The sequence below is a fragment of the Sus scrofa genome, chromosome X (assembly GCF_000003025.6).
Source record: "Sus scrofa isolate TJ Tabasco breed Duroc chromosome X, Sscrofa11.1, whole genome shotgun sequence".
In the NCBI taxonomy this organism is placed as follows: domain Eukaryota; kingdom Metazoa; phylum Chordata; class Mammalia; order Artiodactyla; family Suidae; genus Sus; species Sus scrofa.
This window is the reverse complement of record NC_010461.5, coordinates 43,690,898-43,712,227: the sequence shown is the minus strand read 5'-3', so window position 1 is coordinate 43,712,227 and position 21,330 is coordinate 43,690,898. Positions and strand designations below refer to the sequence as shown.

The window sequence follows — 21,330 nt, the reverse complement described above, 5'->3', positions numbered from 1 at the left end:
AAAGGCTGGGGCGATCTGGGGTGGGGGGGGCAAATGTCCTGATACAGTAAAGGGGCTGCTTTACCCCCTTCCGTTTGTCTGCTAAACTAGAAGCTCGGGGAGGGCAACTACTGGTGGTAGGAGTCGCCTCACCCACTGTATGTCTCCCCGTTACGGTGTCTGATCATGGGGAGCCGGAATCAAGAGAACGCTCATGCCCTAACACCGTGTAAGCCTGGCCACAGGGCAGGATGCCTTTTTTTCCCACACGTGTCTTCCAGAGAGCCCGGGGACGAGGGCTCTGGGCCAGTCCATCTTACTCGCCAGTGAATCTCTAACACTCAGGGCAGCGTGCCTCATGGGGAGCTCAAACATTCTGAAAGATGGTGGGAAGGCAGAAGAGGTGACATACAGGTACTCGGTCGTTCTCTTTGAAGACAAGGCTCAGCCTCTTTGAATCCTTGAATAGGTGTGTTGCACTAGAGCAGCACTCACACCTAGGTTCCAAGGATTTGAGAGGGGGAGCAGATGAGAAGGCTCAGGCACCTGCTGTGTGTGTGCGTGCGCGCACGTGCGCAGGCACTATGGCAGAGAGTCTTGGTCTAATGTCTATACACTGATGAATGACTATACAGAGAGGCTTCCGAGTGAGATCAGAGAAGATTCCTGCTTTCGTGTACCTGTGAGTGATGGCAGCAATGAGAAGTCCGCCCACACTCGGGGCACGTGGGTACCATGGCTGATGCGGAATTTCATTCTTTTCCCTCGACACAGAAGCAATGTGAGAGTGGGAACACAGTGTGCCTTGTCGACAACTGTAGGGTCTCGATCCAGTTCAGTACCATGCAGAGAAGAGGTGATCAATAAATATTGGTGGGATGGCTGGAAAGGTATTCGGCTTTGTATGAAGATGATGCTCTCACTCTCAGAATCCTTGCCCAGGTGCATTGCATTCACACAGCACTCTCACCCAGGTAGCAAGGATTAGAGAGGGGAGCCAGAACAGGAGGGGTTAATGAGAGGGCTCACTCGTCTTCACAATAGGTGCTTACTTGTGATGATACAGAAGTAAAAAGGAGGTTCTTGAGCTTCATGGTAAAGATGTCTAGTTGACATACATATAGTTACCAGAGAGAAGAGCCACTGCAGGGGAGCGATACATTAGGAGTTGAGATTTGGGGATTAACAGATACGCATTACTATATATAAAATAAACAGCAAGGACCTATTATACAGCACAGGGAACTCCACTCAGTCTCTCTCTCTCTCTCTCTTTTTTTTTTTTTTTTTTTTTTTTTTTTTTTTTTTTTGCTTTTTAGGGCTGCACTTGCAGCATGTGGAAGTTCCCAGGCTAGCGGTCGCATCAGAGCCGTAGCCGCCAGCCTACACCAAAGCCACAGCAACGGGGGGTCCGAGCCATGCCTGCAACCTACACCACAGCTCACGGCAACACCAGCTCCTTAACCCACTGAGCGAGGCTCAAACCCACATCCTCGTGAATATAAGTCCGGCTCATTTCCGATGAGCCACAATGGGAATGCCTCTACTCAATACCTTGCAATAAACTCTACGGGAAAAGGATCAGCGAACAAATACATGCGTATATGTGTAACTGAACCATTTTGCTGTACACTTTTAACACAGCACTGTAAATCGACTATACTTCTTCAATTTTTTTTTTTTTTTGGTCTTTTCTAGGGCCACTTCCGCGGCACATGGAGGTTCCCAGGCTAGGGGTCGAATCGAAGCTGTAGCCGCCAGCCTACGCCAGAGCCACAGCAACGCAGGATCTGAGCCGTGTCTGCGATCTACATCACAGCTCACGGCAACACCAGATCGTTAACCCACTGAGCAAGGGCAGGGACCGAACCCACAACCTCATGGTTCCTAGTCAGATTCATTAACCACTGCGCCTCTACAGGAACTCTCCTATACTTCTTCAATTTTAAAAAGATGTCTAGTTGAACACATTTTGTCTGTTCTCTCTTTTTTGACAACAAAAAAGTGTCAAACTATGAGACAACATTGTGAGACGAAAGAGAGAATGAAGATGAATATCACCAAGGCTCGTTCTCTCTCGTTATCTCGTTTTCCAACGTCAACATGTATCAGAATCACCCGGAGAGCTTGGTCATATACCAGTTCTAGGGGTTTCTGAATCCATAGGCCTGGGGAAGGACCCAAGAGTTTGCATTTCTAACGGGTTCCCAGGAGATGCTGCCACCACGGCTGGTCTGGACCTGCAGCGGTATGGAGGGACAACCATGGAGTCTGGCATCCACAAAACCCTGGTTCAAATCCAAGCTCCACCCCAAATTAGCCTAGAGAATCGACACATCTGAAAAATGGGGACGAGCTGTAAAGCCTCCCTCCGCATGGTGCTGAGACAATGGAACAGGATAACAAAACACAAAGGGGCACCTAGCACCCGGCCCATGGCTATCATTACTTGTACTTCTTACCCGCCACTTAGCCGCGTTTGTGTATTTGAGTGTGCATTTTTAAGGCGGGGGTCACACGATAGCATGCAAGTGACATGTAAGAGGAAAGAGGCCTGAATATCTGTGAGATGGAGGACCTGCAGCGGGAGAACGAATAGACTCATTCTCCTGAGTGCTTTGAAACACCTAAGCTGACAAGTCTGTCTCTCCCTTGGTCTCCGTTATCAACAAGGTGCATGCCCCATCACATGTAAAGAATACAGAAATGGGAGTACCCGTTGTGGCTTAGCGGTAATGAACCCGACTAGTATCCACGGGGACTTGGGTTCGATCCTTGGCCTTGCTCAGTGGGTTAAGGATCTGGCATTGCCGTGAGCTGTGCTGTAGGTCACAGATGTGGCTCGGATCCTGTGTTGCTATGGCTGGCAGCTGCAGCTCTGATTCAGTCCCTAGCCTGGGAACCTCCATGTGCCGCGAGTGAGGCCCTAAAAGAAAGAAAGAAAGAAAGAAAGAAAGAAAGAAAGAAAGAAAGAAAGAAAGAAAGAAAGAAAGACAGACAACAACAAAAAGAATATGGAGAGAAAACATCAGAAGTTTCTCTCTCCTCAGTGTGTACATTGGCGGGGGAGTGAGCACGAGCATAGGGGGGAACCATTGCAACAAGATGTACCCTGGTGCAAATGTGGCATATGGGAATGGGGTTTGTTTTTTGGGCATGTCTGTGGCCTGCAAACATGCCCAAGCAAGGGATCCAACCCACACCACAGCAATAACAATGCCAAATCCTTAACCCCACTGAGCGCCCATGGAACCCTAGGAATGGGGTTTAGGGAGTTCAGTGTTCAATTGCAAGAGCAAGGGAGTCAGAAGGCCTGTGCTTTGTACTGGGGATGCATGAGGTTCAGCATACAGGGGGTGGATGGGGCACATGCCACCCCTCATACCAGAAGATGAGGAAGCCAAGGCTTGCCCTCCTGAAAACCCAGCATGTTGGAGGGAGGCGTTTTTTTTTTTTTGTTTTGTTTTTTTCCTTTTCTGGCCACCCCATGGCATATGGAATTCCTGGGCCAGGGATCAGATCCAAGCCCCACTTGTGACCTATGCTGCAGCTACAGCAATGCCAGATCCTTAATCCACTGTGCCGGGACGGGGATCAAACCTGCATCCCAGCACAGTAGACAGGCCACCAATGTAAAAGCCCTGTGATCTGATTCTGAATTAGAAATGTAAGAATGAACTCACATTTTATCTTTTTGTGTATTTTTAAGGCCACACCTGAGGCATATGGAAGTTCCCAGGCGAGGGGTTGAATTAGAGCTGCAGCTGCCGGCCTACACCACAGCCAAAGCAACGTAGGATCTGAGTCATGTCTTTGACCTATACCACAGCTCAGGGCAATACCAGACATTTAACCCACTGAGCTGGGCCAGGGATTGAACCCTCGTCCTCATGGATACTAGTCAGATTCATTACTGCCGAGCCACAAAAGGAATGCCAACAAAACATTTTTTTGTTCTGTTCACTGAAGAAGCTTGAAAACAATGACCCATCCAGAGACAATGAGCACTGCTAGGGCCTAGAATGTGGTCTTTAAATACCATGTCTAATCAAAGGAACCAAGGCTTATTAAAGATGTGGCAGATTTCAGGTCTAGGGAAGATGATGTCTGAGATAAGCCTGGAATAATTTTTCAATCCAGAAGGCAGGGAAGCTTTCTTTTTGAGGGCCATGACAAAATAACTCATGAACCAATTTGAGGAAGCTCTCCTGGCTAAACATGGAACATTTGAGCTTACTGGGGACAAGAACTGCAAAGGAAAGATCAAATATATTTAAACCCATGAGCTTATCAGAATAATTTTTTAAAAGATCCTCTTTGAGGTAAGTGGGTGAGCCAGCTCATTATTTTGAGTACTGATAAGTAAAGAGAATTAAGCATTTATTCCACCTTTCCTATAAAATGTACCACTGGGTAATCAAATAGTAGTTGAGGGAAGTTTTTCTTTATAGAAGTATTTCTGGTAATAAACGAAGAGAGAATAATAGAATTAGAAGATCACTATTTTGCAAACGTAATGAAACAATGCCTCTAGGAATTGAGCATCAGTGGCAACTAACATCACAGAATGAGAGCCAACCAGTTGTTTTGTGCCTCTTAATGGAAATACTTCTGCCTCCTTCCCCAAAATTAAGCCCAAATCTCATCAGGCTTCCAGATACAACTATCAATTTATAGGAAATACAAACAAGGAAAAGGAATATGTAAACTATACCAGGGGGATGCAACCAGAAAAATCCAGCCTGTGGGAAACTATAGGACAAAGGGCGTACTTTCTTCCAAGAAATAAATTACAAGCAGAGAAAAAATATAGATAGTGGGAGAAAGCATAGTTCAGAGACTTCAGATACCTATCAACCAATATAGGGACTTTATTTGGGGGATCTTTTGGTTTTTTTTTGGGTTTTTTTTTTTTTTTGGGTTTTTTTTTTCTTTTTAGGGCAGCACGCACTGCATATGGAGGTCCCCAGGCTAGGGGCCGAATCGGAGCTGTAGTTGCTGACCTATGCCATAGCCACAGCAATGCCAGATCCGAGCCACGTCTGTGACCTACACCACTGCTCATGGCAACGCTGGATCCTTAACCCACTACGTGGGGCCAGGGATCGAACCCATGTCCTCATGGATCCTAGTCAGGTTCATTAACCACTGAGCCACTACGGGAACTCTCCAATTTGTGGTATTCTTGAGACTAGAAATTTGAACAATGAATATCTGATGATACTAAGAAATTATTAACTATCATCAAATGTGATAATGGTATTATGAGATTTTTTTTTTCTTTAGTCCTCTTAGGGCCGCACCTGCAGCTTATGGAGGTTCGAAGGCTAGGGGGCAAATTGAGCTACAGCTGCTGGCCAATGCCACAGCCACAGTAATGCAGGATCCGAGCCGCGTCTGCGACCTACACCACAGCTCATGGCAATGCTGGATCCTTCACCCACTGAGCGAGGCCAGGGATCGAACCCGCAACTTCATGGTTCCTAGTCGGACTCATTTCCACTGCATCACGACGGGAACTCCCTGATTTTTTTTTTTTTTAAACCTGAGTTCTCACCTTCTAGGGAAATATACTAATCATCGGCTTTCCATTTCCTCCATCAGATCTTACTCTTTCCCACCCCACCACATCTGCCACAATGGCCTCTTTGTTGTTTCTAGAACACAGTAAGTCTTTCTTGATGGCCCTATATGACCCTTAAACGTCTCACCGCCATCTCCAGCACCCGTGCCCGACCCCCTCCTTTACCCTCTTTTCCTGCTTTCCAGGTCTCCAGGGCACTTACCACTGATTGACACACTATGCGTTTTCTTACTTTGTTCACTGCCTGTCTCCCCGCCACTAGGGAAGGAATTCTTGTCTTTTGACCACTGAAGTAGCCCTGGTGGGAAGGAAACTGCCCAGCGACATAGTAGATGCTCAGTAAGTATTTGCTGAATGAATGGCTCACTGAATAAACCAGCTGCCAACCTTGCATCTGAGAAGAGAATAAAGCAAGCTCCTACTCAGATTTGAGTTTAGACGAACGTCTAAGAAAATAGAACTTCACACACCCTGCTGTGCAAATAAATGTGCATTTGGGAAGGCGTGGGATAGGGAGGCAATCCCATTTCCTGCACTGTGTGTGCGTGTGTGTGTGAATGCACACTTCCATATGTGTTAAGCAACAGAAACCTCTTAATTTCCCTCACACGTTGCGTTTGTGGGAATTAGCTAGAAGGTTCCTTTTCCATCACACCCCATGGATGGGAATCCTGAGAAGGTTCCCTCGCCTCCTCCCCACGAGGCACTGACAAGGAAGGAACAGGTCAAAAGAGTCACTCCCTCCTTCCAAGCTGTCCTCATCCCTGAGTGGGAGGACCTGCACTGGGCACAAGATAAAGGTAAGAGAAAACTCCCCCTCCTGCAAGACCCAGGTATGACTGAGCTGGGGGGAAGGACGCAGGGCAGAGGGTCAGCCTCCTTCCCACTGCTGGTATGTGCATATCTGCCTTTTTTGAAGGTAAGTGTGTGTGCGCACAGGCACAAGAGAGCAAAGGACGCCGAGGCTCACCATCCTGCAAACCCTGCACGTGGGAGGGGTTTTCAGAAAGCTCACCCTCCACCATGCAAGGGATGTGAGAGAGGGAGCAGGGGAAGGCTCATTCTCTTGGCACGAGGTGTGGGTGCCCTCTAGAAAGCGAGATGCCACAAAGGAGCAAGGGACCAGTGCTGGTGGGTAAGGCAGGAGGGGTACACATGGTGCGGGACAGCCGCTGGGGGCAGGGGAAGGGGTTGGTGTAGCACACACGGGGCTTAGGAAGAAGGGGCTCCATCAAACACTTGCCGTGTGTGTGTGTGTGTGTGTGTGTGTGTGTGTGTGTGTGTGTGTGTGCCCATGCTTAGGCACTGCAGGGGAGGGAGAAGGCTGGCCCTCCTGCAAGCCTTGGGTGTGGGAGGGTATTCAGATGCCAACGGTCCTACACTCAAGGCATGTAAGAGAGAAAGCAAGCCAGGAGGTTCATTCTCCTGTACAGTGTGTGAGTGTGTGTGTGTGTGTGTGTGTGTGTGTGTGTGTGTGTGTGTGTGTTTTCCAGATACTCTGGACAGGTATGAATGCGACCATGCCCCACACATAAAACGCGTTTAGATTTTAATGAGAAAGTAGGTCTCTGTGTCCATTCGCAATATGTACTTTCAAGAATGTTCACAATCTACTGCCTATTATTTTTTCCCATCTTTCTTTTTCTTCCAAACCTCCATGTGGCATTTATTATTTGGAGGGCGCTGTTCCAAGTGCTTTTCATGAATTAACCCATGAAATTCCCATAAAATACCTACAAGGTAGTCATCACTCTCCCTATTTTATAGATGAAACAACACTGGACCCTGCAGAGAGGACCCATGGTAAGAGAGCTCAGAATCCTGCACGCTGCTATTTAGAGAGAAGCCCCCCAAAGAAGGCTGAGTCTCCCCACAATTGTATGCATATGAAAGAGCGAGAGAGCAGGACAGCAGGAATCCTAGGCCACCCAAAACAAAAGCCTTGTTCCCCTCACGCTGCGTGGAGGGGAAAGACATGTGGGTGTGAGAATGATGGCGAGGGGATCTGGGTTCCGTGTGTTTTAGATGCAACAGGGAGCCTCATTCTCCCGCATGCCTGCTCACAGGAGGTGTTCAAGCCGATGCCCCTACACAAGGGCCATGGAAAAGGATAGGCTCTGGGTGCAGGAAGACAGAGCACCAGGGTGTCAGAGGGAGTGCCAAGGTGATCAACTTGCTAAGCAGGTTCCCTTTGGTGCCAGATCATAGGCGGGAGCTTCAAAAAGTGTAGCTTTCTACCGGCAAAGGATGTAAGAAAAAGAGAGAGAGCAGAAGAACCGCCTTGAGCAAGGCAAGGCCATGTTCCCTTTCCTGCCGATCAGGAGTGGTTTCAGAAAGTGCACCCTCCACCAGGCAAAAGAAGCACGCAAAGGAGGGGAGATGATTCACTCCCCTGAGTACTCATGTGCATGTCTGTGGGTGTGTGTGCACACGCATCAAGCAAGATGCAGGGGGAGAAAAAGGGGAATGCAGGAGTTCCTGCTGTGGCACAGCGGAAATGAATCCAACTAGGAATCATGAGGTTGCGGGTTCGATCCCTGGCCTTGCTCAGCGGGTTAAGGATCCGGCCTTGTGGTGAGCTGTGGTGTAGGTCGCAGACATGGCTTGGATCTGGCGAGGCTGGGGTTGTGGCATAGGCCGGCAGCTGTAGCGCCAACTGGACCCCTAACCTGGGAACCTCCATATGCCGTGGGTGTGGTCATAAAAAGCAAAAAAAAAAAAAAAAAAGTGGAGTGCATGAGCCATGAGTAGGGGGTAGAGCAGCAAGGCCAGGGCCAATACCCTGGCTCATAGCCCTGCAAGCCTGCGTCCCTGCACCAAGCATGTGTGATGGTGGCTGGAAGGCAGAGGAGGCGCTGCAATGAGCCCCACTTTTTGCTCAAACTGCGTATGGGGGAGGGGCCAGAGGAAAGCTGAGTGTGGGAAAAGGGACCAGTGAGAGGAAAGAGACAGAACCAGAAATGGGAAAGGGTGTGGGGGAGGGGAGGGGTGGGGTGGGGGGGAGAGAGGAGAAAGCCGGGGAGAGAGAGGGAGAGCAGGCGGTCTGCAAATATAAATACGTGGTTATCCACATAGGATGGTGTTAAGAGCCACTGGACAAGATGAGAACCGCTGAGGACTAGTGAGAGGTGGAAAGAAGACATCCAAAGACTAAGCCCTATATCTCTAAGGTTTAGAATTCAGGAAGAAGAGGAGGAGCCATCAAAAGTGACTGAGGGGGTTCCCGTCAGGGCTCAGTGGTTAATGAGTCCCACTAGGAACCATGAGGTTGCGGGTTCGACCCCTGGCCTCGCTCAGTGGGTTAAGGATCCAGCATTGCTGTAGCTGTGGTGTAGGCCGGTGGCTACAGCTCTGATTCAGCCCCTAGCCTGGGAACCTCCATATGCCGCAGGTGCAGCCCTAGAAAAGACAAAAAAAAAAAAAAAAAGTGACTGAGAAAGAGAGGCTGGTGAGGCAAGAGGACAACCAACCTAGAGCATGGAGTCCTGGAAACCAGACTAAGCAGGCAAACTTATGAGGTGGAAAATAATTCTCATATTCTTTTCCTTAGATGTCAGCTGCTTGACAGCATTAATTAGCGTGTTAGGAGCCCAATGTGGATTTCGCCTTGACTCTTGTTCTTTAGTATTCCACATTTTTTTTTTTTTTTTGCTTTTTAGGGCCATACTTGTGGCATATGGAAGTTCCCAGGCTAGGGGTAGAATAGGAGCTGTAGCCACCAGCCTACACCACAGCCATAGCAACTCGGGATCCGAGCTATGTCTGTGACCTACACCACAGTGCATAGCAACACCAGATCCTTAACCCACTGAGCGAGGCCAGGGAGTGAACCCATGTCCTCATGAATACTAGTCAGGTTCACTACCGCTGAGCCACGACAAGGACTCCTAGACTTCCATCTTGTGGGCCAACCAATTAAATCTGAGAAGTTTCCTGCCATTCTTGAAAGATAAACTCCAGTTTCTGATCTTTTTTGTCTTCCCTGCTAAAATGGGCAGATAGTTTTTATTCCGCCACACTCTCCACCATACAAGGCAAATACTTAACAATCAGAAGGATGCCTGCGAGTTTGAGCCAAAGCTCTTATAAAGTCACTGCTGTCCAGAGTTCCCGCTATGGCTCAGCGGAGACAAATCTGACTAGGAACCATGAGGGTGCGGGTTCGATCCCTAGCCTCGCTCAGTGGGTTAAGGATCCAGCATTGCTGTGGCTGTGGTGTAGGCCGGCAGCTGTAGCTCTGATTTGACCCCTAGCCTGGGAACCTCCATATGCCACAGGTACAGCCATAAAAAGCAAAATAATAATAATAATAATAATAATAATAAAGTCACCGCTGTCCTAGGCAACATGTCTGTGGGAAGGGAACTGCAAGGTACGCTGGGTGTAAGAGACTGGGCACTGTTCAGAAAGTGTGTGCACCTGTAAAGCTTGTGTGTGGGAGGGGACTTGAGACAGCTCATGCCCAACCTGAGAAGCAGGAGACACCAAACAGGTCAGGAGGCTGCTGTTACTCCCAGAGGACGTGAACTGACACAGGTACGAGGGGGCGGGGCGAGGGGTGGGGCAGAATCTGGAGCCTCCTCCTCTCACCTGCTGGGGCGCATCATCCCTGAGTGTGCGTTGGGGCAGGGAGGGCACTGCTGTCCTAAAGTTCTCTCTTGTGCACCATGCCTATGAGAGAGGCATGAAGGAATCTCCCGTCCTGCATGATGGGCAAAGGCTCACTGTCCTGCAAACTCTGCACAAGGAGCTGGGATCTGGCAAGTTCCCTCTCTTGCGGTCAAGCCATAGAAAGGGTGACGGGGAATTTCCATTGTGGCTCAGTGGTAACAAATCTGACTAGTAACCATGAGGATGCAAGTTCAATCCCTGGCCTCGTTCAGTGGGTTAAGGATCCGGTGCTGCTGTGAGATGTGGTGTAGGTCGCAGACGAGGCTCGGATCCCGCGTTGCTGTGGCTGCGGCGTAAGCGGCAGCTGTAGCTCTGATTTGACCCCTAGCCTGGGAACCTCCACATGCCGTGGATGAGGCCCTAAAAAGACCAAAAAAAAAAAAAAAAAAAAAAAAAAGGCTTTGTTCTCTTTTCTGGAGGTTCCCAGGCTAAGAACTGAATCAGAGATACAGCTGCTGGCCTACACCACAGCCACAGCAACGCCAGATCCAAACCCCATCTGCGACCTACACCACAGCTCGTGGCAACGCTGGATCCTTAACCCACTGAGCAAGGCCATGGATCGAACCAGCAACCTCATGGTTCCTAGTCGGAATCGTTTCCACTGCGCCACGATGGGAACTCCTACTCTGGCATATATAAGGCCCATGATGTAGCAAGCAGGTCAGAGAGTGGGTGTGTTTCACTTACACGTCTGAAGTGAGCAGCCTTGTTTCTCTGCCTTTTTCGTGGGGCTGCGCATGGGGAAGTCCTTGTGGCAGCATGCTCTGTGTGGGGATCTGTGGGTTCACCACAGAGTGGCAGGTGGTACCAGGGTAAGCGAGAAGGGCCACCCCAACTGATCACCTCTTCCCTTGTCTACGGCCAGAAGGGTGCGGCTCAAGGCAGATAGGCCCAGGCCTCATTCCATGCTCAGCCACTTGGGGCAAAGTGAGAAAGAAAAAGGGAGAACTAAGGACAGAGACCCAGAGGTGGGAGAGTCCATTAAAATGTTCATTCACTATTTTAATTTTGAAGTAAAGGAGAAGCTGGCAAAACAGACTGGAGACCGAGCTGGCTGTGTGCATGTGTTCGGGGGCGGGGGGTGGTGACGGAAGAGGCTTGAGGTAAGGGTGAAGGGCAGAGACAGTGCAACAGGGACACAACACGTGGGAGGAGACATAATAAAGTGGTGACTTTGATGGCTTTCCCGGAAACACTGATGATCAGCAGGATAAGCTAGTTAATGAGCTCCTGAAAAATTGCGAGCCAGTGGCACATTTAATGGCATCCAGAGTGCAGAAAATCCTAAAGAGGAGTTCCCATTGTGGCTCAGTGGGTTAAGAACCCAACTAGGATCCATGAGGTTGTGGGTTCGATCCCTGGCCTCACTCAGTGGGTTAAGGATCCGGCATTGCCATGAGCTATGATGTAGGTCAAAGATGCAGCTCGGATCCCGTATAGAAGTGGCTGTGGCGAAGGCCGGCAGCTGTAGCTCCAACTGGACCCCTAGCCTGGGAACCTCCCTATGCTGCATTTGTGGCCCTAAAAAGTGAAAAGAAAAATGAAAAGAAAACAAAAGAAAAGATAGAGAAAGGAAGGAAGGAAGGGCAAAGAAAGGAAAGAAGGAAAAGAAAGGAAAGAAAGGAAAGGAAAGGAAAGGAAGGAAGGAAGGAAGGAAGGAAGAGAGAGAGAGAGAGAGAAAGAAAGAAAGAAAGAAAGGAAGGAAGGAAGGAAGGAAGGAAGGAAGGAAGAAGAAGAAAGAAAGAAAGAAAGAAAGAAAGAAAGAAAGAAAGAAAGAAAGAAAAGAAAGAAAGAAAGAAAAAGAGAGAGAGAGAAAGATGCTAAAAAGGAGCCATATGTTCAGTATGGGTAAGTACAGCATGACTGCTGTCCTCGAGGAGCAACGTGCAATCTTCATACCAAGTAAGAAAGTCCCAGGCCAAGTTCTGGAAGCTCCATCCCAGCTTGGAGACTGTGATGCCATGAGAACAGACTGCAGCTGGAGAAGGTAAAATGCTGACCTAGTGATATAACGCAGTAGGTGTGAAATGTAAAACGTAGGAATTAAGAGAGGAGGGACACGGCTGTGGGCCAGATGGGTTGGTATTAAGAGCAACCCAAGAGGATGGGAACGATGCTGGCAGTTCAGGAGGAAGAGGAGGCGGAGGAGGGTATTTCAGAAGGTGGAGGAGAATACGCACAGGCGCCACCTAAGAGGCCACAAATAAACCAGTCGAGCTGGAGCGGAGAGTTCTGCCAGGAGGGTGAGGGTGAATAAGGCCGAGGCCATGCTGTGGTCCTTAAATGCTACAAGAAGAAGAATGAATCGGGCTACGGAGTTCCCGTCGTGGCACAGCGGAAACGAATCCGACAAGCAACCATGAGGACGCGGGTTCAATCCTTGGCCTTGCTCAGTGGGTTAAGGATCCCGTGTTGCCGTGACCTGTGGTGTAGGTCACAGATGTGGCTCAGATCCTGTGTGGCTGTGGTGAAGGCCAGCGGCCACAGCTCTGAGTCGACCCCTAGTCTGGGAACCTCCATAAGCTGCCGGTGCTGCCCTAAAGAGACAAAAAAAAAAAAAAAAAAAAAAGAGTCAGACCATCGGTGTGGTGAGCAACCACTTCTGAGAGGGAACTTTTCCGTGGCTCATCCATCCGTGTTTCTCTTAATGTGTGTTCCCTTGAGTGTCAAGAGGAATAAACTAAAACCTACCCCAGCTCGCATGTGTATGGAGTTCAATGGCCGAGATGAGGCTAAAAGAGAGATTTAATGTTTAAAATGAGCTCATTCAGAGGGAGACGAACAGGCTGGAGGGGCTTGAAGACTTTATAGGCAGTCCGCGAATGACTGAGAGGCCTGCGAAACACAGCTGCAGGCCATGGACAGTTACCAAAGTTTTGGGGTGTTTTTGTTTTTGTTTCTGTTTTGTCTTGTCTTTTGGCTTTTTCTAGGGCTGCGTCCACAGCCTATGGAGGTTCCCAGGCTAGGGGTCGAATTGGAGCTGTAGGCTGCCAAGCCTACACCACAGCCACAGCAATGCGGGATCCGAGCCGCGTCTGCAACCCACACCACAGCTCACAGCAATGCCGGATCCTTAACCCACTGAGTGAGGCCAGGGATCGAACCCGCAACCTCTTGGTTCCTCGTCAGATTCAGTAACCATGGAGCCACGACGGGAACTCCCCAAAGTTTTATAAGTTGGCGAACAACACGCTTCTTCAGGAAGGTTAGTCTGGTAGCAAGCGGAAGTATGGATTGGCACAAGGGGGATCCACATAAAAGCTCAGCCCTCACAACTGAGGGTTGCAAGAGGAAGCAATGCTGGGCAGGGCAGTGAGGAGGGTTAGGTACATGCCAAGAGCAAGGAATTTGCAACGCGTTCTGTGTGGTGTTTTATGAAAAGGACTCTCGCTGACAGTGTCGGGAACAAGGCTTGATGAGGGTGGTGGCTGAGCCAATAGAAGTGCGATGGGCATGAGGGACCCTTGAAACAATCTCCAGAGCTAGGGTGATGAAGCTGGGGCAAGATGACCTCAGAAAACGCCAAGGACTCCAGCCTTGACACACTGATAATGGCTTTGGGCTAAGCATTAGGTATTTGGGGGCTTAGCATCCTTCGCAGAAATGGTCACGTTGTCTTGCAAAGCAGTAAACAAGAGAAGGATGTTTTGCTGCACAGACACCAAGGCATTTCATTTCTGCAGCTCTGAATTCTGAGCAAGCTACCTACCTGTGCTGGTGTGCCCAAGATGAAACGTTAACGGTTCCCTCAGTTCCCAAGCCCTGTGGCTCAAAAGCCAAGCTATAACACATGACAAAACTGGCAGTCGAGGAGTTCCCGTCGTGGTTCAGTGGTTAACGAATCCGACTAGGAACCATGAGGTTGCGTGTTCGATCCCTGACCTTGCTCAGTGGGTTAAGGATCTGGCGTTGCTGTGAGCTGTGGTGTAGATTGCAGATGTGGCTGGGATCTGGCGTAGGCTGGCGGCTGCAGCTCCGATTCGACGCCTAGCCTGGGAACCTCCCATATGCCGCTAGAAAAAGGCAAAAAAAAAAAAAACTGGCAGTCAAGTGGATTGTATTTTACTGCTCACGGGAAAGTTAAACAAAAAAATGACAACTTGGAAGGACTTGACTCATGAGCTCAAGTCCCCTCTAAAAATAGGTACAGTTACACCATTCATTTGGTACATAAACTTATTACGTCTTGCAACGTGGAGGACTGGCAGAATGAATGGAGTCATTATCTCTTCATTTATGCTTTTCTTACTAGCTGTCAGGCCTCTGCACTCTACATTTCCTCCAGGAACCCACTCTAAGACTGCCTCTCCTCTCTGACTGGCTCCCATAGCACCTACACACATTCAGCCTTGCATTCAGTCACTGGCACTGTGCCTTATCTCCTTCCTCACCCCACCCCCGAAAGGGAAGCCACTGACCTTGACTTTGCTTGGAGGTCTCAGACACAGGGCCAGAAGCTCCGTAACTATCTGTGAAATGAGTCTGTTTGCTTTTCAGCAAAGTACAGCTGCTCGGATTCTGTTTGAAGTATTGCCATTACCAGGCCCCCAAAATGTCTTAGCCAGCAGCTCTTCGAATTACGTCCCTTTCCCCATTATTGTGCAAGAAGACATGGATAAGATGATTTACTAATTCAGGAAGATTGCAGGGCGTGTCAGGTTTGGGCACACATACACACGGACACTCCATTTTTCAGCCACTATTCCGCCTAACCACCCACCCAAGGCGTGGTGACTACTAGCCTGGCAAATACCGCCTACACCTCACTCTGTAATTCCAAAATGTAAGCTTATAAACAAATCTTTTTTTTTTCTTTTGGCCAGGCCCACAGCATGTGGAAGTTCCCAGGCCAGGGACTGAACCTGCGCCACAGCAATGATGCAAGCTGCTGCAGTGACAATGCTGGATCCTTTATGCACGGCACCACAGCAGAACTCTCTTTTTATTTTATTTTATTTTTTTGCTTATGAACAAGTCTTCATCCGAATGTAGGTCCAAGAGATAAGATAGAGGATACAGAGAGTTGAAGATTAATCCTTATTCTCTCAATGGGCTATAGGGAAAAAAAAAAAAAAACTGACCAATCTGGGGAACTGAATTCTAATTCCCACCCTATAGCTTGACTTGACTGAAGTCTTGAAAGCAAGTGGCTGACACCTCTGCATCCTAGATGCTTCGTACTCATGGTGACAAGGCCAAATATTTGTTTGGGGGAGGAAAAACAGTCTGTCAAAACTCTGTGGGAAAATTCACCCCATCTTATTTAACTTTCGCAACCTACTGTATATATTTGAAGACAATCCGCATAAAACTGTGTCTGAGCTGCCCCTAGGGTTTCTGTAGCAGAATGGAGTCATGGGTAAGACTCTTCTAAAAATACCTATGTTGGGAATTCCCAATGTGGCACAGGGGAAATGAATCCAACTAGTATCCATGAGGATGTGGGTTCAACCCCTGGCCTTGCTCAGTGGGTGGGGGATCTGGTGTTGCCATGAGCTGTGGTGTAGGTCACAGACGCAGCTTGGATCCTGCGTTGCTGTGGCTGTGGTGTAGGCCGGCAGCTGTAGCTCCAATTCAAACCCCTAGCATGGGAACCTCCATATGCCACAGGTATGGCCCTAAAAAGCAATAAATAAATCAGTAAATAAAAATATCTATCTTCTTGCAGTGGAATACAAGACTGAATAGGGGCACATCAAATTCTGCACCATTATAGGTTGTGTTATAGTGAGAGTCTAAACTCACATGGTCGAAAGGGCTTACTATGCACTAGAATCTAACACAGCCAAAGGAAATTTTTTTTCTTCTTTTTGTAAATGTTCTTTCCCGCTGCCCTGCAGCGTATGGAATTCCTGGGCCAGGGACTAGATCTGAGCCACAGTTGTGACCTACGCCACAATTGTGGCATGGCCGGACTGGGGATCAAACCTGCACCCCTATGCTCCAGAGACGCTGCTGATCCCATGGCACCACAGCAGGAACTCCTAAAGGGAATTTTTTACACTTCTACTCTACCTCAAATCTATTTTTCAGCATCTCACATAAGATGGTTCCTCAATTCTTAAAATGCCCTTGTCTTCGTTTATATTATTCTATACTGTTGTGTGGTTCTACTACACTGATCGTTCCTTCTTCTTCTTCTTTTTTTTTTTTTTTTTTTGTCTTTTTCAGGGCCGCACCCACGGCATATGGAGATTCCCAGGCTAGGGGTCGAATCAGAGCTGTAGCCGCCAGCCTACATCACAGACACAGCAATGCAGGATCCGAGACACATCTGCGACCTACACCACAGCTCATGGCAACACCGGATCCTTCACCCACTGAGCAAGGCCAGGCGTCGAACCTGCAACCTCATGGTTCCTAGTCGGATTCGTTAACCACTGAGCCACAACGGGAACTCCCATTCCTTCTTTTCAATCTTTGTTGTCACCCCTTCCTTGTCCAAGGTTCCTACTGTGTGTCTTCCCTCCTTCCCTGAAGAATACATCTTCAGCTTTCTAATCATCTCTCTGAATTCTATTTCAGGTTTCAGACGTCATGATTCTCATATTCTAAGTATCTATTCCTGCTGTTCCATTCAAGCCACAGGATATTTCAAGCCGTTTATCACAAGATAAAAAGGCTGATGCCTAAAAATAAAAAATAACTAAAACTAAATTCATTACCTTTCCAAAAAGCAAATTTCCTTCCCCCCTAAGCTGCCTGCAGTCGCCATTGCTATTTTAAGCTGACCAATTTAGAATGGTCATTATCTTTCACTCCCTCCTACTGTAATCCCTGTATTTAATTGGTTACCAAGTCCAAACTTCCTGGTTTGCAGTGCGTCACACTTGTTCCTTTACTTTCTATCTCCACCATTCTCACTGGAGTCCAGCCCTGGCTGCTTTACACCCTTCATGATCTGCTATTCTTCTCCAAGACCAGTCCCTACTGCCATATTCAATCCCAGACTCCTCCACCCTGCTTCTCAGAATCTCTACAATCCTTTTTTTTAATAAAGCAATAGAAATGATTTGATCTCAATTATTTAGAGATATATGTCCAAGTGCATGTTTGTTTTTGAAATAAAAAAAAAAAATAGGAGTTCCTGTTGTGGCGCACTGGAAACTTGAATCCGACTAGGAACCATGAGGTTGAGGGTTTGATCCCTGGCCTTGCTCAGTGCGTTAAGGATCCAGTGTTGCCGTGAGCTGTGGTGTAAGTCACAGACGTGGCTCGGATCTGGTGTGGCCGTAGCTGTGGTGCAGGCTGGCAGCTGGAGCTCGGATTAGACCCCTAGCTTGGGAATCTCCATATGCCACAGTGCAGCCCTAAAAAGACAAAAGACAAATAAATAAATAAAATTAAAAAAGAAAAAAAAATTTCTACAATCCTCTTGCTCAGTCAAGCCAACTTCCTCACAGTCAACCCCCACCCACCCCCAACCAGACTTGTGTTATTGGGCCAGACTGGACCATCACCTCCCCTTTCTACTGTCTGTATTTACTTACTCATTTGTGTCTTTGTAGGGCCACACCCTCAGCATATGGAGGTTCCCAGGCTAGGGGTCTCATCAGAGCTGTAGCCGCCAGCCTACACCACAGCCACAGCCACACCAGATCCAAGCCACGTCTGCAACCTACACCATAGCTCACAGCATCTCTGGATCTTTAACCCACAGAGCAAGGCCAGGGATCGAACCTGCATCCTCATGGATACTAGTCAGGTTTGTGATCACTGAGCCACAAAAGGAACGCCTACCTTAACTGTCTTTAAAGACCCAGCAGCTCAAGTCTCACTTTGACGACAGTTTTCCTCGAGGTTCTTTAAGACAATACTATTCAAGTCTTGATTGTATTATAACATCTTCCATCCCATCCCCCTCACTGTTTCTTGAATAATAAGCCCACGAAACGCAGAGTTTAGGGCATTTTTCTCTTATAACCCCTTCCACAGTGCTAGACACATAGCAGCTGCTCAAGAAATGCTTTGCGGCTCACAATGATTAATGTTTAAATTATATTATTTAGGAGTTTCTGTCGTGGCTCAGTGGTTAACCAATCTGACTAGCAATCATGAGGACGCAGGCTCAATCCCTGACCTTGCTCAGTGGGTTAAGGATCCAACGTTGCCATGAGCTGTGATGTAGGTCGCAGACGTGGCTCGGACCCTGAGTTGCTGTGGCCATGCTGTAGGCCAGCAACTACAGCTCCGATTAGACCCCTAGCTTGGGAACCTCCATATGCCGTGGGTGCGGCCCTAGAAAGAAAAAAAAAACTGTATTATTTAATTGGAAAGCTTCTGCTCTTATTTCTCTTCCTCAGTGATCATACATTGGGTGTAAAAGAGCCTAAGCAAGTCGTGACCCTCTGGGCCACTTCCTGACCCTTCCCCTTGCCTTTAACACGTCAAACGTCACACATAAACCCCTGCCTATGACACGAAAAGTCTGTAATTGGAGAACTCGAGGAACAGAGGACCACAAAATACAGCTACTTCCCTTAACTGTGAAAAACGGCTTCTTCCCCCCTTCAGGTTAAACAAAGCCCTTAAATTGAAAAGCAAGGACAACCGGAAACTCTTCCTCTTCCAGGCCCTGGGGGAAATGCTGCTCTGAGGCTGACCTTGGTGGTGGAGAAGGTGGGTGTGGGGAGGAAAGCTTCCATGCCTAGAAGCTAGGGCTCAAGCCAAGGGAGGAAGAGACCCAAATCCGCTGGGGCCCAGCACATCTTTCTCTAATGCCAGCAATTCAAGGAGGGGGGGCGGTCTCATTTCCTGATGCATCTTGCTGTACGCTTCAGTCTGTTTAAGCTATTCAATTGCTTTTCCTCACACCCACCCGCCACCAAGGAACGAGCCCTCCCAAGTTAGTGGAAGGAAACAAGAGGCCAGTCACACACATTTTGGTACTCCACTGAAGAGGAACCGCAACAGCTCAGTTTGGGGAGGCCCGTAGAACTTAGTTAACTACGTTATAAACTGAGGACAAATTCTAGCTCCACATATATGCCAAGCTTTAGAACTTCAAGACATTCCTGCTTGAGTAATAAGGGCAAGCAAATTATGTGCATTGAAAACAATCTTTTAAAAAAGTAGCTGGCGGGGAGTTCCCATCGTGGCGCAGTGGTTAACGAATCCGACGAGGAACCATGAGGTGGCGGGTTCGATCCCTGGCCTTGCTCAGTGGGTTAAGGATCCGGCGTTGCCGGGAGCTGTGGTGTAGGTTGCAGATGCGGGTCGGATCCTGCGTAGCTGTGGCTCTGGTGTAGGCCGGTAGCTACAGCTCTGATTAGACCCCTAGCCTGGGAACCTCCACATGCTGCGGGAGCAGCCCTAGAAAAGACAAAAAAAAAAAAAAAGTAGCTGGCTTCCTGCAAAGTGAATATATCATCGCATTAAGAAATTATTGCTCGGGGGAAAATGAAGAAAACCACCTGCAGAACATGCAGCATATTGTTGTAGCAAAGTGCTATTTCTGTTGTAAGAGATTTTAGCAGCCTTTTTTTTCCTTGACATAAACCATAGTATTTAAGTATTTCTTCTCTTTATTCTTTTGGTGGGGGGGTGGTAAGCTGCACTCGCAGCATATGGAAGCTCCCAGGCTAGGGGTCGAAACGGAGCTACTGCTGCCAGCCTGCGCCACAGCCACAGCAACACGGGATCCAAACTGCATCTGCGACCTACACCACAGCTCACGACAACACTGGATCCTTATCCCACTGAGCGAGGCCAGGGATCGAACCCGCATGCTCATGGATCCTAGTGAGATTCGCTTCCACTGCACCACAATGGGAACTCCTCTTCTCTTTATTCTTGTTTTATTTCTAAACAGACATTTTAGAGATTCTGCCAGTGGTTCACCTGGATGGTCACTGGGTACTGAGTACGATGCCAACCCTGCAAGCTACACAGGACTTCGAAGAAGAAAACAAGCAAGTTTCCTAGCACAGGAACTTTAGGAGCGTTGTATCTAATCCCACCGTAGGACACATAACAGGGTATGTCAGAATTCATCCTTTGCAAACCCCAAGAAAATAGTAACCATGGAAAGAGAGGGATGTGGGAAACTTTGTGTAGTTTTCCCAAGATGAATTTCAGAAGGCAAAAAAAAAAAAAAAAAAAAATAGAGCCGGTGGTTGGGGCAGGGTGTAGAGTGTACAGACAGAACCCAAGATCCTTTTGCAGATTCTATGGCACAAGTCAAGAAGATGTAGCCAGCCAGCTCATAAATTTGCCACTAACCACAACTAAATATAATTCAAGACACCTGGAAAGCTTTTTTTTTTTTTTTTAAGAAATGCACTGAAAGACCCTATAGATTTGGATCGTTGTCAGAATCAGTCCTGCCAGACAGATGGCGTCAGTGTTCTCAGGACAATGAGACAAGTCAAAGGCTTAATTCATTCAACTGAGCAGCACCTCTGCACATGGATTACAATTTAAACTTCATAACGTACACTCCCACTAATGCCATATGTTTAAGAAACCCTCACCCGGGGTTGTGAACAGGAAGGAAAGCAAGCTCCCAGTCAAATTCTCACCACTCTTGGTTACACAGGCATGTTCACTTGGGGATAAATCACTACGCTGTAACTTTGGATTTGCACACAATTCTGCACATGTGTTACATTATCATAGAAGAGTTAAAAAAAAAATAACTTCCCAGAGCCCTCTGACTAAACTAGCAGCATCATTAAACACCTTGCTGCTACAGAAATGCTTAAATGGCATAGCGTTGCAGTCGTGTGGAACAGACACACTGGTTGAGAGAAAAACATAACTGCTTGTGGGCTCTAAGAACCAACCCTGCATCTAAGTGCACAGGGAGAAATTCATTAAGAGGTGTGCAGACTGGGCCACTTAACCTAGAAGAGGTCAATTCAATAATTTCTAAATTGGGGGCAACTGTAATACTCTCTCAGCTTAGAGCTTCCTCTAACCTCTAAAGGGAAAAAGAAAAAGTACTGCATGGCGTGTGAATGTGTAACCAAAATGAATAGAAACTGGGTAAACAGGAATCAATTTTTGAAGTTTCACAATATTCTTAACATGTGACACTCCATGGAGTCATCCAGTCAAGGCCAAGAATAACTGGTCTGAACCAGCAGGAAATG

The 21,330-nt window shown here is 48.0% G+C and overlaps 3 non-coding genes across 3 annotated transcripts; all 3 read right to left on the bottom strand.

Moving 5' to 3' along the window:
* On the bottom strand, nucleotides 424-502 carry MIR362 (microRNA 362). Its single transcript, NR_037201.1, has one exon. It is a non-coding gene; the product is annotated as a microRNA 362 (primary transcript).
* MIR500 (microRNA 500) lies at nucleotides 895-974 on the bottom strand. The gene has a single exon (NR_035403.1). It is a non-coding gene; the product is annotated as a microRNA 500 (primary transcript).
* Nucleotides 6,891-6,970, bottom strand: MIR532 (microRNA 532). The gene has a single exon (NR_035396.1). It is a non-coding gene; the product is annotated as a microRNA 532 (primary transcript).